Raw genomic sequence first — 16,296 nt, 5'->3', positions numbered from 1 at the left:
AATATGGGACATGAAAGAATATGAATATGATGATGAGGAATGAAAAAGTATGTAAATGATATGAGAATAAATGAGTATGTATACAATACGAGAATGAACGGGTATGTATATGATTTGAGAACTTGAAGTATATGTATATATAATTAAGAAAATGAAGTGAAAGCTTTTGAAACTATGTTACACATACTTATGAGATTATGAGTACATATCTATGTATGTATATATATATATATATATATATATATATTCCCAGTTGATATATTTATCAAAGTGGAATATGTTATGATATAATTAAACTCATGTGTCACACACTGTAAATAATTTATTCCGTCTTACTAAGAGGTGTCTCACCTAGAATCTAAACATTTCAGGTAATCAAGACAGACGACTAGAAAGAGCTCCGAGATAAAGGGGAGCTAGTACCCTAGTAGCCAGGGTAAGTACTTTGAGTTGGGGATGTATTTTGTGTAACTCCTGGAGTATTATGGTGGATTTTGGGGACATATATAGATATGTATATGTGTATATGTGATGGTATAGTCCTCTGAAATTTGTATTTGGGATGGTGTACACATATGGACTTTCGCTGTTAGGTATACCTATAGGTGATAAACTGATCACTCGATACCCCACTTTGGGTCGAGTCATATTGACATATGGTATCAGAGATGTTTGTGATATTGATTAATTATTTTTTTTTTATTAGAAAAAAAATAATGATAGAAAAATCAGGTCGTCACAACTAACTCTATTATTTACCCTCTGGGAGTATTACCACATGGAACGAGCAGAAAAGGTTGTTTTTGGAGAAATATTTCTCAACTTCAAAGGCGGCCAACATTTGAAAAGAAATTTGTGGTGTAAGGCAGTACAACAAAGAGTCCCTATACGAATACTAGAAATGTTTCAAGAAATTATGTGCAAGTTATCCCTATGATCAAATTAGTGAGTAGCTACTTATCTAGTATTTCTATGAGGGCCTTCTACCCACTCATAGGAGCATGATTGATGTTTCTAGTGGAGAATCTTTGGTTGATAAAACTCTCAAGGCAGCAAGAAACTTAATTGCAAATATGGCAGCCAATTCTCAACAATTTGGCACTAGGCTTGATCCTCCATCTAAGCATGTTAATGAGGTAAATATTTCCTCCATTGAACAACAAATTGCGAGTCTAACTTATCTTGTTCATCAAATGGTTGTAGATAATATGTAAATGATGAAGGTTTGTGGGATTTGTTCGGTAGTAAGGCATCCAACTGATATATGCCCAACTCTTTAAGAGGAGCCCATTGAGCAAGTGAATGCGGTTGGTGATTTTCTTAGACAACCGCAAAGGAAGTATGATCCCTATTTGAGCATGTATAACCTGGGATAGAGGGATCACCCCAATCTTAGCTATGGGAATCCATAAGTAAATCAGCCCACAACTCAAAACCACCCAATTTGCTAGCAATATAAGTAGTCATAACCCCCTAGACAACAATCGGGCCAAACTTCTATTTTGGTATGTCTTTAGAAGATATTGTTAAGTTTCTTGCCACTAATACTTTGTAATTTCAACAGGAGACGAAACAATTTCAACAAGAGGTGAGGGCCTGTGATGACCCAAAAATATATATACGATTTAAAGCATAATAATAATAATAAAATAATAAAAATGGTCATTAAGTTAATATTAATACAAAAGTGCTTTTCTGTAGGATCCTTGATTCCTTGTTTGATGCCTAAGAAAGACCTTATCTTAGCGAGTGCTTAGAGACCATTGCGGCTCAGTCGCTCCTTGAAAGTCGGCTTGGTCAAAATGGGATTTCATAGGATAAACAGGATAAACACTGTTTGTATACGTAAATAAGTACATATACATAAAATAATGTTTTGATAGACATAATTGGTAGAAATATATGATAAAATAATAATAATAATAATAATAATAATAATAATAATAATAATAATATAAGCACCCTATGCGGGGCCCACAAGACTGTGTGGGGCCCACATGAGTCCCGAAATTGTATCGGACTCATAAAACTGTATTAGGACTATTGGAATTACATAGGACCCACTTGGGTCTCGAAGTTGTGTAGGGCCCACAAGACCGTGTTGCGCTGACATGGGTTCCGAAGTCGTGTGGGGTCTACATGAGTCCCAAAATTATGTAGGACTCATAAAATCGTGTGAGGACTATTGGAGTTATGTAAGACCAACTTGGGACTCGAAGTTGTGTGGGGCTCACATGAGTTTTCAAATTTTGAATTTAATTCTTTTTAAAAAAAAATACTAAAACATGGCTTAAAAAAAAAAATAATAATAATAATAATAATAACAATAAAAGTAATGATTTAAAAAAATAATTAATTAATTAAGTACTTAATTAAAAATTAATTAAATAGGAGTGATGACAAGTACTCCCACATGACCTCTATTTCTATCCCATACCTAATCCATGCCAAGCCCATCCCTTGCCCATTTTTTAATTTTAAAAAAATTATAATTTCACCCCTCTCCCCATGCTTTTACAAATTCAATTTCTTCCCCAAAATTTTCCTATAAATAGGAAGCTCTCAACCTTTATTTTTCACAAAAAATTTCAAATGAAGAGAAGGATTAGTGAGTGAAAGAATTAGCGATGGAGAGAGAATTTTTGAGTAAGTTCTCACTCACCCACTCTTTCCGATTTCATTTCTTAGAGATAGTCATTGTGTTCGTAACATAAAGTAAAAGAAGAAGTAAGTAAATTTGATTATGTTAGTTTTTTTTATTTAAAATTCATACCCGAATTTATTTGTAAGTAAAGTTGATTATGTTAGTTTTTTTTATTTAAAATTCATACCAAAGTTTATTTGTAAGTAAATTTGATTATGTTAGATTTTTTATTTAAAATTCATACCCGAGTTTATTTGTAAGTAAATTTTGATTATGTTAGTTAGTTTCATAAAATTCTCTTGAGTTTATTTTTACACATATTTAATTATACTAGTTTTGTCTTTAATATACTTGCATTTATTTTTGAGTTAAAAAATGTTTTATACCCTCAGGTATTTTACATCATTAATTTCCATTCAAGAAAATATTTTTAACACCAAAATTGTGGCATGAGTTTATTTATATGTTGCATATTTCACGAAAATATGAGTAAAAATTACATGAGTTGATTTTTTTCTTTACGTTGCGTATTTCATAAAAATATGAGTAAAAATGATATTATTTTAATTGTACAAATTATATATATATATATATATATTTTTAAATCCCCTTATGACAAGGAAAGTTCAAAGTTACAGATGCTCGGTACCGCAGCTTAAAATTTAAACAGATCAGAGTGCACCCACACTATTTATAGAGTAATTTTATATGGTAATGACTTTCTCCTAAGTGCACACCTGAGTCGGACCAGGGTTTAATAGAAAAAATCTCACTTAATGATTATGTACGTTGATTTAGTTTGACCAGCCAGCCAGCTAAGTCTAGTCTTCGGACCGCACAACCTAATCATGGGGGTAAACATGACTTACGATTAATAGGCCTAAGGGTGATTTTTACAGTATATATATATATTTAATTACGTATACAGAGTTATTGATGATTTGAAGGTAAAATATAAGTTTATATGAACATGACCATTATTGTGCCTAAATGATGATATGAAAGAAACGTATAAAGAAAATATATATATATATATATATATATGTATATAATTAAAAATTATAATTACAGTTTTTAAAGTTAAAAGTTTAATTTAATAGTTATAGTGCATGATTATTAAATTTTACTATTGTAGTTGAAAATTTTTAAATTTACATTTATTTTAAAAGCATTTTTAAAGTTATAGTATTAAATATTATTTTACGAAATCAAAATATTTTGAAAGCTCATTTTAGTCACACACTAATAATAATCTTATTTACTTACTGAGCGTCGTCTCACCCCAATCATTAATTTACATTTCAGATCATTTTGAGGAGTGTACCAAAAATCTGAAGTAACAAGTGCATGAGCGGGAGAAGAAAGAGTAGAGTAGAATAAAAAAATTAGCATAATATAATTTAGAATATGTTTGTGTATTTTAGAATTTTAAAATTTTACATTTTAATAGTTGAGACATATATTTGTAATAAAATTAATTAGTGCTCTGGTAATAAAAAGAATTTAGATTTATTTGCATCCACTGAAAAATTTATATGTTGGAACTCATTCGGGTTCGGGTCCTTACAATTGTTATTAGAGAATAGGATATAAGTTCTGCATACTCTAGCGTATAAATTTTACTAGAGCTTAATTGGGTAGTTTACAATATTTATTTTAGTTTGTTTTACGTTAATAATAGATTTATTATTTTAAAATAACATTTGATAATTGTTTAATAATGGATCCTAAAGATAGTAACATTAGAGGAAATGAGGTTAATGTAAAAGCTCTCAAGTACAGGTAACAGTCTTATATTCTCTAAGAAAAATGGTAGTATTATTGAAGACACATTAATTAAGTTAAATATGTTATTTATGTATATAAAAACACGTACCCATATTGATGACTCATAGTTAATTGTTAGATCATATGCATTAATAATTTAAATTTTTTTATATATAATAATATTCGATATTTATTTATTTTTATTTTTATTATTTTTACTAAAAAATAAAATAGCATATTAGACCCTACTAGGTTTAGAGGTGTTACACATACAAATAAATATGAACAAACGATCTATTATGAAATCTGGATTTACCCAAAATTCCTTTGCATGTACAAGTTGAATATGAATATATATTTTTACATTGCATAATCAGTTTTCATCAATACATTCAAGCTTAATTTAGGAATATATATTTTGACAAAATCTTTAATTTTTAATTTTGTATTAGTTTATAAGGAATTAAATATAATTTAAATTTTACTTATTATATTTAAACAAAGAATAATAATCCCTTAGCATGTGCAAGTTAAATATGAATTTGTATTTTTTTTTCATTACATATTCAATTTCCATCAAGTATTCAAGTTTGATTTAGGAATACAAATTTTGACGAAATCTTTAATTTTTTATAAATTTATAAAAGTTAATGCAACTTAATTTTTTCTATATATAAAAAAAAAAACTTTACATGGTAAAAAAAATAATAATAATTATAATAGCCTCATGGGTGGAAATCGTCGGCTATAGCTCACTTACCCCCGAAACAAGACCAGAGCATGAGATCACTTGGGCATAGTGGGGACTCGACCCGCGATCACATGGATGCATGACTGGTTCCTTATAACTAAGTCACCCACCCAAGTGGTGACCTAAGGATTAATGAAATTAATTATAGTTAAAGCATTAATAAAGATTTAGAAACATGAATAGAACATTGAGTCCGCAAATTTTGTAATACGTGTCGTTCGCTCGATTTTCGCATCACGCGTCACTCTCTCAATTTCCGCAACACATCGCTCTCCCTCAATTTTTGAAAAATGCGTCACTCGAGGCACTCGTCGCTCTCTCTCGATTTTTGCGACACACATAGTTCTCCCTCGATTTTTGCAAAACGCGTCGCTCGATATCCGTGATACGCGTCGCTCTCTCTCGATTCTCGCAACACACGTCGCTCTCCCTCGATTTGTACAAAACACATCGCTCAATATCCGTGACACGCTTCGCTCTCTCTTAATTCTCGCGGCACACGTCGCTCTCTTTCGATTTCCATAACACACGGCCATTCTCCTATAAAAAGGGTCCGCCCTCCTTGAACTCTAAGCATCCCAACTTTCTATCATCTTGAACAATCACATTTTGGTTTGCAGAGATTAGCTCTTCCCAACTTGTCTCTTAGTTGTCTCATTACTTCGAAAATGTTTTCAATCACCCAACTCCCCAAGTTGCTGAGAACAACACTAGATCATCAATCCAAAGATGGAAACCCAATAAGGCATAGTTGGAGATTTTAGAGGAGGCCTTCCACAACAGTCAAGGGGAACTCCCTTTTGTGGAGCGGGCTATCTTGCTTGCAGCACAACTCTGACGATATGGTCCAATCAAGTCAAGAAATGTACGCTTTTGGTTTGAGAATCGTAGGGGTAGGCGGGGATCAGTTGAAGAAGTCACTATCTCAACTACTGCCCCACCAATTATCCATCTTACCTCCTCTGCCACTACCGCCCCGAGCAGTGCCCCTGCCATTTTTCCAACCACTTGTACCCTCAATATTTTGTCTATGAAACTCACAACTAACATCACACCAATGAGCCATACCCCTTACAATGGCAATATCGCAGTCACCACACTAAGAGTTTCGGATAATGCTGGCCTACTCCACCATTGTAATGAGATCCAATACGCGTTGAGACTCATGTACAGGCCACCGATGACTCGTTATGATCATCCCCACCAAAGGCCATAAGGGGAAGAGGGCAGCTCTTCCTCCTTTGCTGAACAAAAGGGTGTTCTCTCCCTTTTTCCGACCAAAGCCGGCAACATCACAAGAGGTCAACTCTGCCAAGAAAGAACCCAAGCAGTTAGCAGTGACATCGCTAGAACTTCGATAGATTTTGACATTGATCTAAGGCTCTAAAGGCCATATTTCGTTTCATTATATATATAAATTTTTAATTTATAGGACATGTACAATATATATATATATATGTGTGTGTGTGTGTGTGTGTGTGTGTATGTATGTATATAATTATCCTTTTCCACGTCTTCTAAATTTCTTTTCCATTTCAACCCCTATTAGACCGACGATTTACACTTCAATTCCCAAAATAAAATATTTTGCCAAATTGACCCTCGATCTATTCTAAGATTTAGTCAAATCGTTCATCAATTTACTCTTTCAAATAGCGCAACCAATTATACAGTACTCATTTTAAATTAGCAAATTTCGAGAACGAAATTTTTATAAAGAGGGGAGAATGTGATGACCCAAAAATATATATTCGATTAAAGCATAATAATAATAATAATAATAATAATAATAATAATAATAATAATAATAATAATAATGGTCATTAAGTTAATATCAATACAGAAATGCTTTTTTGTAGGATCCTTGATTTTATGTTTGATGCCTAAGAAAGACCTTGTCATAGCGAGTGCTCAGAGACCATTGCGGCTCAGTCGTTTCGTGGAGGTTGGCCTGGTCAAAATGAGATTTCATAGGATAAACAGGATAAACACTGTTTGTACACGTAAATAAGTACATATACATAAAATAATATTTTGATAGACATAATTTGTAGAAATACATGATATAATAATAATAATAATAATAACAACATAGGTACCCTATGCGGGTCCATAAAACTGTGTGTGGCCCACATGAGTCCCGAAATCATGTGGGGTCCACATGAGTCTAAAAGTTGTGTAGAACTCATAAAACTGTATGAGAACTATTGGAATTATGTAGGACTCACTTAGGTCTTGAAGTTGTGTGGGACCCACAAGACCATGTGAGACCCACATGAGTTTAGAAGCCGTGTGGGGTCTACATGAGTCCTGAAACTATGTAAGGCTCATAAAATCGTGTGAGGACTATTGGAGTTACGCAGGACTCACTTGGGTCTCGAAGTTGTGTGGGGCCCACCAGACTATGTGGGGCCCACATGAGTTTTCAAAATTTGAATTTAATTATTTAAAAAAAATACTAAAATATGGCTTAAAAATAATAACAATGACAATAATAATAATAATAATAATAATAATAATAATAATAATAATAATAATAATAATAATAATAGTGATGATTTTAAAAAATAAACAAATAAATAAATTAATTAATTAATTAAAAATTAATTAAATGGGAGTGATGACAAGCACTCCCACATGACCTCTATCCCTATCCCATACCTAATCCATGTCTAGCCCATCCCTTGCTCATTCTTTAATTTTTAAAAAATTATAATTTTACCCCTCTCCCCACACTTTTACAAATTCAATTTCTTCCCCAAAATTTTCCTATAAATAGGAAACTCTCATCCTTCATTTTTCACAAAAATTTTCAAAGGAAGAGAAAGATTAGTGAGTGAAAGAATTAGGGGTGGAGAGAGAATTTTTGAGTAAGTTCTCACTCACCCACTCTTTCCGATTTCATTTCTTAGAGATAGTCATTGTGTTCGTAACATAAAGTAAAAGAAGAGGTAAGTAAATTTGATTATGTTAATTTTTTTATTTATTTAAAATTCATATCCGAGTTTATTTGTAAGTAAAGTTGATTATGTTAGTTTTTTTTATTTAAAATTCATACCTGAGTTTATTTATAAGTAAATTTGATTATGTTAGATTTTTTATTTAAAATTCATACCCAAGTTTATTTGTAAGTAAATTTTGATTATGTTAGTTAGTTTCATAAAATTCTCTTGAGTTTATTTTTATACATATTTAATTATACTAGTTTTGTCTTTAATATACTTGTATTTATTTTTGAGTTAAAAAATGTTGTATACCCTCGGGTATTTTACATCATTAATTTCCATTTAAGAAAATATTTTTAACACGAAAATTGTGTAGCATGAGTTTATTTGTACGTTGCATATTTCACGAAAATATGAGTAAAAATTACATGAATTGATTTTTTTCTTTACGTTGCGTATTTCATAAAAATATGAGTAAAAATGATATTTTCATGATATTATTTTAATTGTACAAATTATATATATAAAAATATTTTTAAAACCCCTAATGGTAAAGAAAGTTCAAATTTACAGATGTTCGGTACCATAATTTAAAGTTTAAACGGATCAGAGTGCACCAACACTGTTTACATAGTGGTTTTATATGGTAACGGATTTCTCTTGAGTACACACCTGGGTCGGACCAGAGTTTAATAGGAAAAATCTCACTTACTAATGATGTACATTGATTTAGTTTGGCCGGCCAACTAACTAAGTCCAGGCTTCGGACCGCACAACCCAGTTATGAGGGTAAACATGACTTACGATTAACATGCCTAAGAGTGATTTCTATAGTATATGTAGATACATATTTAATTACGTATACAGCATTATTGATGATTTGAAGGTAAAGTATAAGTTTATATGAACATGGCCATTATTGTGCCTAAATGATGATCTGAAGGAAACGTATGAGGAAAAATATATATATGTATATAATTAAAAATTATCATTACAGTTTTTAAAGTTAAAAGTTTAATTTAATAGTTATAGTATATGATTATAAAATTTTACTATTGTAGTTGATGGCAAAAGTTTTTATGCAAAAATTTTTAAATTTACATTTATTTTAAAAGCATATTTAAAGTTATAGTATTAAATATTATTTTACGAAATTAAAATATTTTGAAAGCTCATTTTAGCCACACACTAATAATAATCTTATTTACTTATTGAGCATCTTCTCACCCCAATCATTATTTTACATTTCAGATCATTTTGAGGAGCGTACCAAAAATCTGGAGTAACAAGTGCATGAGCGGGAGTAAAAATAGTAGAGTAGAATAAAAAAATTAGCATAATACAATTTAGAATATGTTTGTGTATTTTATAATTTTAGAATTTTGCATTTTAATAGTTGAGACATATATTTGTAATAAAGTTAATTAGTGCTTTGGTAATAAAAATAATTTATATTTATTTGTGTCCGATGAAAAATTTATATGTAGGAACCCATTCGGGTTCAGGTCCTTATAGGGCCAGTATTTAAAGTTTAGACAATCAGATAGGCTAGATGGCAACCTCAATTAGTCGGCTAGAGGTGCAAAGTTCAGGGAAATTTCCCTCTAAAATGGTAGTAAATCCAAGAGAAAATGCAAGTGCAATGATTTTGAGAAGTGGTAAAGAGGTTGAGATTCTAGTAAAGGCAACCCTTGCATCGTCAAAGTAAGAAAAGGAGAAAAACGTTGCTGCAAACAAGAATGTTCCCAATGACAATGACGTACCTAAGCGTAAGTTTCCGCCTCTTTCTAATTATAAACCAGTACCTCCTTTTCCTAAGGTTTTAGCAGAATCTAGAAAAGATGAGCCAAATAAAGATTTATATAAGACTTTTTGTAGATGCGAGGTAAATATTTCAATTTTAGATGCTATAAACAAGTATCTCGTTATGCTAAATTCCTCAAAGAATTGTGTACAATTAAGAGGGAATATAAATTTAAAGGATGTGAGAAGGTGAGAGTAGGGGAAAACATAAATTATGCGCTTAGAGACGAACTTAGTAAACTTAGTTGATTTTAAGCACTCAAGTGTCTAATTCAGGCATACGAGGTCCAAACTAAGTGGGATCAGTCCCAACATGTCCATCACATTAATTTGGACATGTCGAAGCTTACGATTCCAAAAGACTCCTCCCTAGGAGCTTTTTGCGTACTTAGAAGCAAAGTAAGAATACAAAAAAACTTAGAAAACTTAGTAGATTTTGGCACTCAGGTGTCTAACTCGAGCATACGAGGTCCAAACCAAGTGGGGTCAGTCCCTACACGTCTGTCACATTGAGTTGAATTTGCTGGAGTTGACGGTGCCCAAAAATTCCTCCCTGGGAGCTTTTTGTGTACTTATAAGTAAAGTAAGAATACAAACAAACATAGCAAACTTAGTGATAGTTTTATCACTCAGGTGTCCAACTCGAGCATATGAGGTCCAAACCAAGTGAGGTCGGTCCCGACATGTCCATCACAGTGAGCTGGACGTATTGGAGCTAATAGTGCTAAAAAACTCCTCCCCCATTGAAAAGTATGTGCTTAGAGGTGAATTTAGTAAACTTAGTTGATTTTAAGCACTCAGGTATCCAGTATGGTCATATGAGGTCCAAACTGAGTAAGGTTAGTCCCAACACATTTGTAACATTAAGCTAGACATGGCGGAGCTTACGGTGCCCAAAAACCCCTCCTTGGGATCTTTTTGCACGCTTAGAAGTAAAGTGAGAATACAAACAAACTTAACAAACTTAGTAGATTTTAGCACTCAAGTGTCCAACTCGGGCATATGAGGTCCAAATTGAGTAGGGTCAATCCCGACACGTCCATCACATTGAACGAAACGTGCCAGACTTTACGGTGCCCAAAAACTCCTCTTAAGGAGCTTTCTACCCACTTAAAAGTAAACTTAGAATACAAACTAACTTAGCAAAGTTAGTGAATTTTAGCACTCAGGTGTCCAACTCAGGTGTCACTGCACCAGTGTTATTTATTCGATCAGGAGAGGATGGATTTGTTATATACAATGATGTGTCCTATAAGGGACTCGAGTGTAGTGTGTTGATGCAGCACGGGAGCATTATTGCATACGCTTCTCGGCAACTTAAGGAGTATGAAAAGAATTATCCTACACATATTCTGGAGTTAGCAGTGGGGTCTACGTGCTAAAAATTTGGTGACATTATCTCTATGGGGGTAGGTATGAAATTTTTACTGACCATAAGAGCCTGAAGTATTCCTTCACATAGAAAGAATTGAACATGAGGTAGAGGAGATGATTAGAACTGATAAAAGATTACGACTACACCATCAGTTACCACCTGGGGAAAGCAAATGTGATGGCTGATGCTTTAAGCCAAAAATCCGTGGGAACAACACTATCAGCAGAGGTGATTCAGCATCCTATTCAGATAGATTTGGAGAGGCTCGGTGTGAAGCTAGTAGAGGGTGAGCACTGGACATTTATTGCAAATTTGGTACTACAGCCTACCCTGTAGGTGAGGATTAAAGTTGCTCAAAAGAATGATGCAGAATTAGAGGAGCTGATAAATAAAGTGTAGGGATAGGGGGCAGAGTTTAATATTTTAGATGATGGAGTTTTGAGGTTCCATAGCAGGTTGTGCGTACTTGCATATGCTAAAATTTAGAGGACTATCCTAGAGGAGGCACACAGATCTCTTATAGTGTATCCTAGAAGCACTAAGATGTATCGGGACCTCCGGGAGTCATTCTGCTGGAGCGGCATGAAGAGGGAAATAGCCAAGTTTGTGGAGTAGTGTTTGACATGCCAACAGGTAAAAGATGAGGACCAGAGACTGGCAGGACATTTGCAGCCACTCCACATCCCTAAATGGAAGTGGGATCATATCTCTATGGATTTCGTGACAGGGTTACCGCCGGCGTTGCATGGGTAGAACGCCATTTGGGTGATTGTAGATCGGCTAATGAAGACTACTCATTTTAGCTCTATTAAAGTCAATTACTCTATGAGCAGGCTAGAGGAATTATATATTCAGAAGATAATTTGACTCCATGGTGTGTCGGTATCTATAGTCTCAAATCGAGACCCACAATTCACGTCACAATTTTAGAGAAGTTTGCAGGAGGCTTTGAGGTTTCAACTATCATTTAGCACAACATTTCATCCTAAAACTAATGGGCAGATGGAGAGGATGATCCAAATACTGGAAGATATGCTACGAGCATGTGTGATGGACTTTGGGGGTAGTTAGACCCAGTTTATGTAGCTGGTTGAATTTGCATATAATAACAGCTACCAAACTAGCATTGGAATGGCATCTTATGAGGTATTATATGGTAGGATATGCCATTCTCTGCTATACTAGAATGAAATGGGTGAAAAGCGAGTTTTGGGGCTAGAGTTGGTGCAACAAGCATATGATAAAGTTCGACTTATTAGAGATAGAATTAGTGCAGCCTAGAGTCAGCAAAAAAGCTACGTAGATACTTGTTGCCGAAAATTGGAGTTTAATGTAGGAGACCATGTGTTCTTGAAAGTAGCACCAATGAGAGGAGTCATGAGGTTTTGAAGGAAAGGTAAGATGAACCTTAGGTACATTGGCCCATTTGAAATACTTGAGAGAGTGGGTTCGATTGCCTATAGAATAGCTTTACCATCAGCACTATCCAAGATTCATGACGTATTCCATGTATCTATACTGAAGAAATACATCTTAGATCACTCCCATGTGATCTGCTATGTGGATTTGGAGCTTAAAGAAACTTTGACATATGAAGAAATACTAGTGCAGATTATGGATAGGAAGGAATATGAGTTGCGCACCAAGAAAATTCCATTAGTGAAAATATTGTGGAGGAATCATGCAGTGGAGGAGCCTTCATGGGAGCTAGAGGAAGAGATATGACAGAAGTACCTACATCTGTTCAATGCGGATCAGCATTAGTCAAAAAAGGAATAGTAATAGTTTAGGTAAGGTAAGTATTGCTTCAATTTTATTTTATGCATTGCAGGGTAATATATGTATAAATTGTGTTTTAGTTTATAGGATATAGTAGGTTTTGGGAGAATTTTGATTAGTTATTATAATCTCCCAAAACTGCATGTGTAACCACGGTATTCATCTACCATAAGTAAGGGTAATTAATAAAAGTACCTCGTGAGAGGCACTCCCGCAGCCCGCACTATCACCTGAACCACACCCTAGGGGTTATTATCATGATTTACAGTTGATATAGAAACATGAATTACAGATATTACAAAAATATGATTTTAGCTATCATAGAGTTATAATTTATAGTTATACAGAACCATGATTTTATAGTTTTTACAATACCATGATATATAGAAAATACAGAACCATGATATATAGGCAATATAGAATCATGGTACTACAGTCAATACAGTTATTTTAGATAATACAGAATCATGGTATTACGGTCAGTATAGTTACTTCAGATAATACAAATCATGGTTATTTCAGTTATGCAGAATTGTGGTAAATAGTAATATATATATATACAGTACTATAGAGTATCAGAACCCTGATGGACCAGATCAGATTACAGAGCATGGTACCGTAACTAATACAGAATACAGAGTGCAACCACACATCTCAGATAAAGTGTGGAATTTGATTGGTTGATTGTGCCTAGAGGAGAGACGAAGACTGCCCGGTAATCCGAGCTGTAGGGGCCAATCAGACCACAGAGGTTTCAGTTTGACTTAGCCTGGTAGGCTAGTCAGAGTTAAGTCTTGCCTACGGGCCACAAAACTCGAGCATGTGGGGTTAATTCATGCATACAGTTATCCATGTAGGGAAAATTTTCATAGATATATATACATACACGTGGATTTACAGAAAATAGAAACTATTTATATAATAGCTAAAAGTATGATTATATAGAAAATTCAGAAAAGCTTGAATTTTAAGTCACTTAGGTGTGAGTTATGATATGATTTATATTATTACATTATTTCAGATACAGTTTGATAGATATATATATTATTCATGAAAATTCTTATGCCACACACTGGTATTAACATATTTCGTCTTATTGAGATGTGTCTCGCCCCAGAATTCCAACATTTCAGGTGATCCTGTTAGACGAGCAAAGTAGGCTAGGAGATAGAGAAGACTATTGGTGCAACCTTGATTAGAGGGTAAGTAGTAGGAAGGAGATTTTGGGTGAATTTTTGGGGATGTGTTCCTAGGATGTTTATGGTCTATTTGGGGATGCAATAGATTTTGGTATTGTATTATATATATATATATATATATATATATATATATGTATGATCGGACATATTATGTTTTTGCTACTTTATTGACATGTAATATATATAAATAGGAATAGTCCCAGTACCTATGGATTCAGGTTAACTCAGGTTATGATTTAAGAGTATCAGAGTAATAATGTTTTATGTTAGAAAAAAAAAATGGTACAAAAATCAGGGCATTACATTATGCATGCCCCATGCGTCTCCCATTGGCAAAGTGTTAAGCATATTTTACGCTACCTAAAGCATACACTTCACTATGGGCCTTGGCGCTTCTAGAGATAGCCAAAGCAAAGATCGCCGTTCAGAATTATGTGTTGTCGGCAGCAGTTACCCTCTTCAAAGGTGCGGTGTCTGCCACCATTGCCTATGCCATTGGATGGATGCTTAGGAATGTGGCTGGCCTACATGACTGAACAACTTCTCAAGAAAAAAATAAATAAATTAAGAAAAATGATTTTCACACCTTTGATTGTGGGGTATCCATCCATCTTCACTTCCTAGCTAACTCGCATTGGTGGTTGAATTTTGAAATCAATGGAAACATTTTTTTCTTTTATTCATCAATGTTTTCTTTCTCATTACTAATTAATAACCTCTTATCGAGGTTTTTTTTTGGTGTTATAGAATGGGATATTGGAATAGTTGTTTATAATTTGGCTTTGATAGCCCTAATAGTGTTTTGGGAGTGTTTCAGTTGAACTTAGGATTGGGCCAGTCTGTAAAATTTTACTTGTTAGTTTGTTCACGCGCAAAAATATAATAAAGATGGAATTATATATGATTGGGTATAAGATTGAATGACTTAAATTTCTAAGGGTAAAGTTGATGTTTATTTATGTGTATTAAATCAATTTGTATGCTTAAATATTCATGCATGTATTTTTGTGGAAGCAGTGAATTCTGAGAATTTTCATCATTAAGTTTTTTTTTTAGTAAAGGTAAAATTATATTGACCAAAATGGATATGTACAGAATACACTGGGCATACCCAGGCAGAGGGGACCCAACTCCCCATCCAAGATGTAAAATAAATCAACAAGATACATCAAAAGCCTTTATCAAGGCCAAGTCAATAATCTAAATGATATTATAATTCGTCACTAATAAATATTAGTCACTGCCATTTTAGCAACTAATTTGAAACTGTCACTAATAACCTTATTTTTTGTAGTGTGAGTCCACCTCTATGGAAGATCCTTCCTTATACCACAGTATAGTGGGCAGTTTGCAATACTTGCTATTCACTAGACCAGATCTTGCCCAGGGCCGGCTTTTCCTTTAGGCGACTGAGGTGCTTGCCTATGGGCCCAAAAACTTTGGGGCCCCTAAATTTTTTTTAATATAATAATATATATTTGGGGCCCCCAATTTTTTTTAATTAAATAATGTTAACATTATTTATTATGCTCTCTTCCCATACATTGACTTCCCACTTAACAAATAAATGAAATTATATTTTAAAATGTAAAATAAATACAATTTAGCTCTTTTTTTTTTCAAGTCTCATTGACTTTCCAACTAACAATTTTATTATATTTCTAACTATTTATTACTCTCATCTCTCTCTCTTAGCCTCTCTAAAAAAAATTTTCCATCTCTCACAGCCTCTCACTCTCATCTCTCGGTCTCTCTATGATTTTTGCTCCATCTCTTGTGTTCATCATCTTTGGGCTTCCGATTCTCTGTAATTTTCATCAACCCTAATTTTGATTTAAATGTTTGTGCATTATTATTATTATTTTATTATTTTCACTCTGAATTTGTTTTTTTCTATTTTTTCTTAGATTTTGGAAGCTTTGAGGTTAGAGCATTGTATCCGACAAGAATCCGATATCTCTAAAGCCTAACTCGCCGATCGATTTGCAATAATAATAATAATCAAGTTAAATTGTTTCAATCTATTATTTCTA

This window comes from Malania oleifera, chromosome 4 (assembly GCF_029873635.1).
Source record: "Malania oleifera isolate guangnan ecotype guangnan chromosome 4, ASM2987363v1, whole genome shotgun sequence".
Classification (NCBI taxonomy): Eukaryota; Viridiplantae; Streptophyta; class Magnoliopsida; order Santalales; family Ximeniaceae; genus Malania; species Malania oleifera.
The sequence above is the reverse complement of the archived record's forward strand: the minus strand, read 5'-3'. Positions refer to the sequence as shown.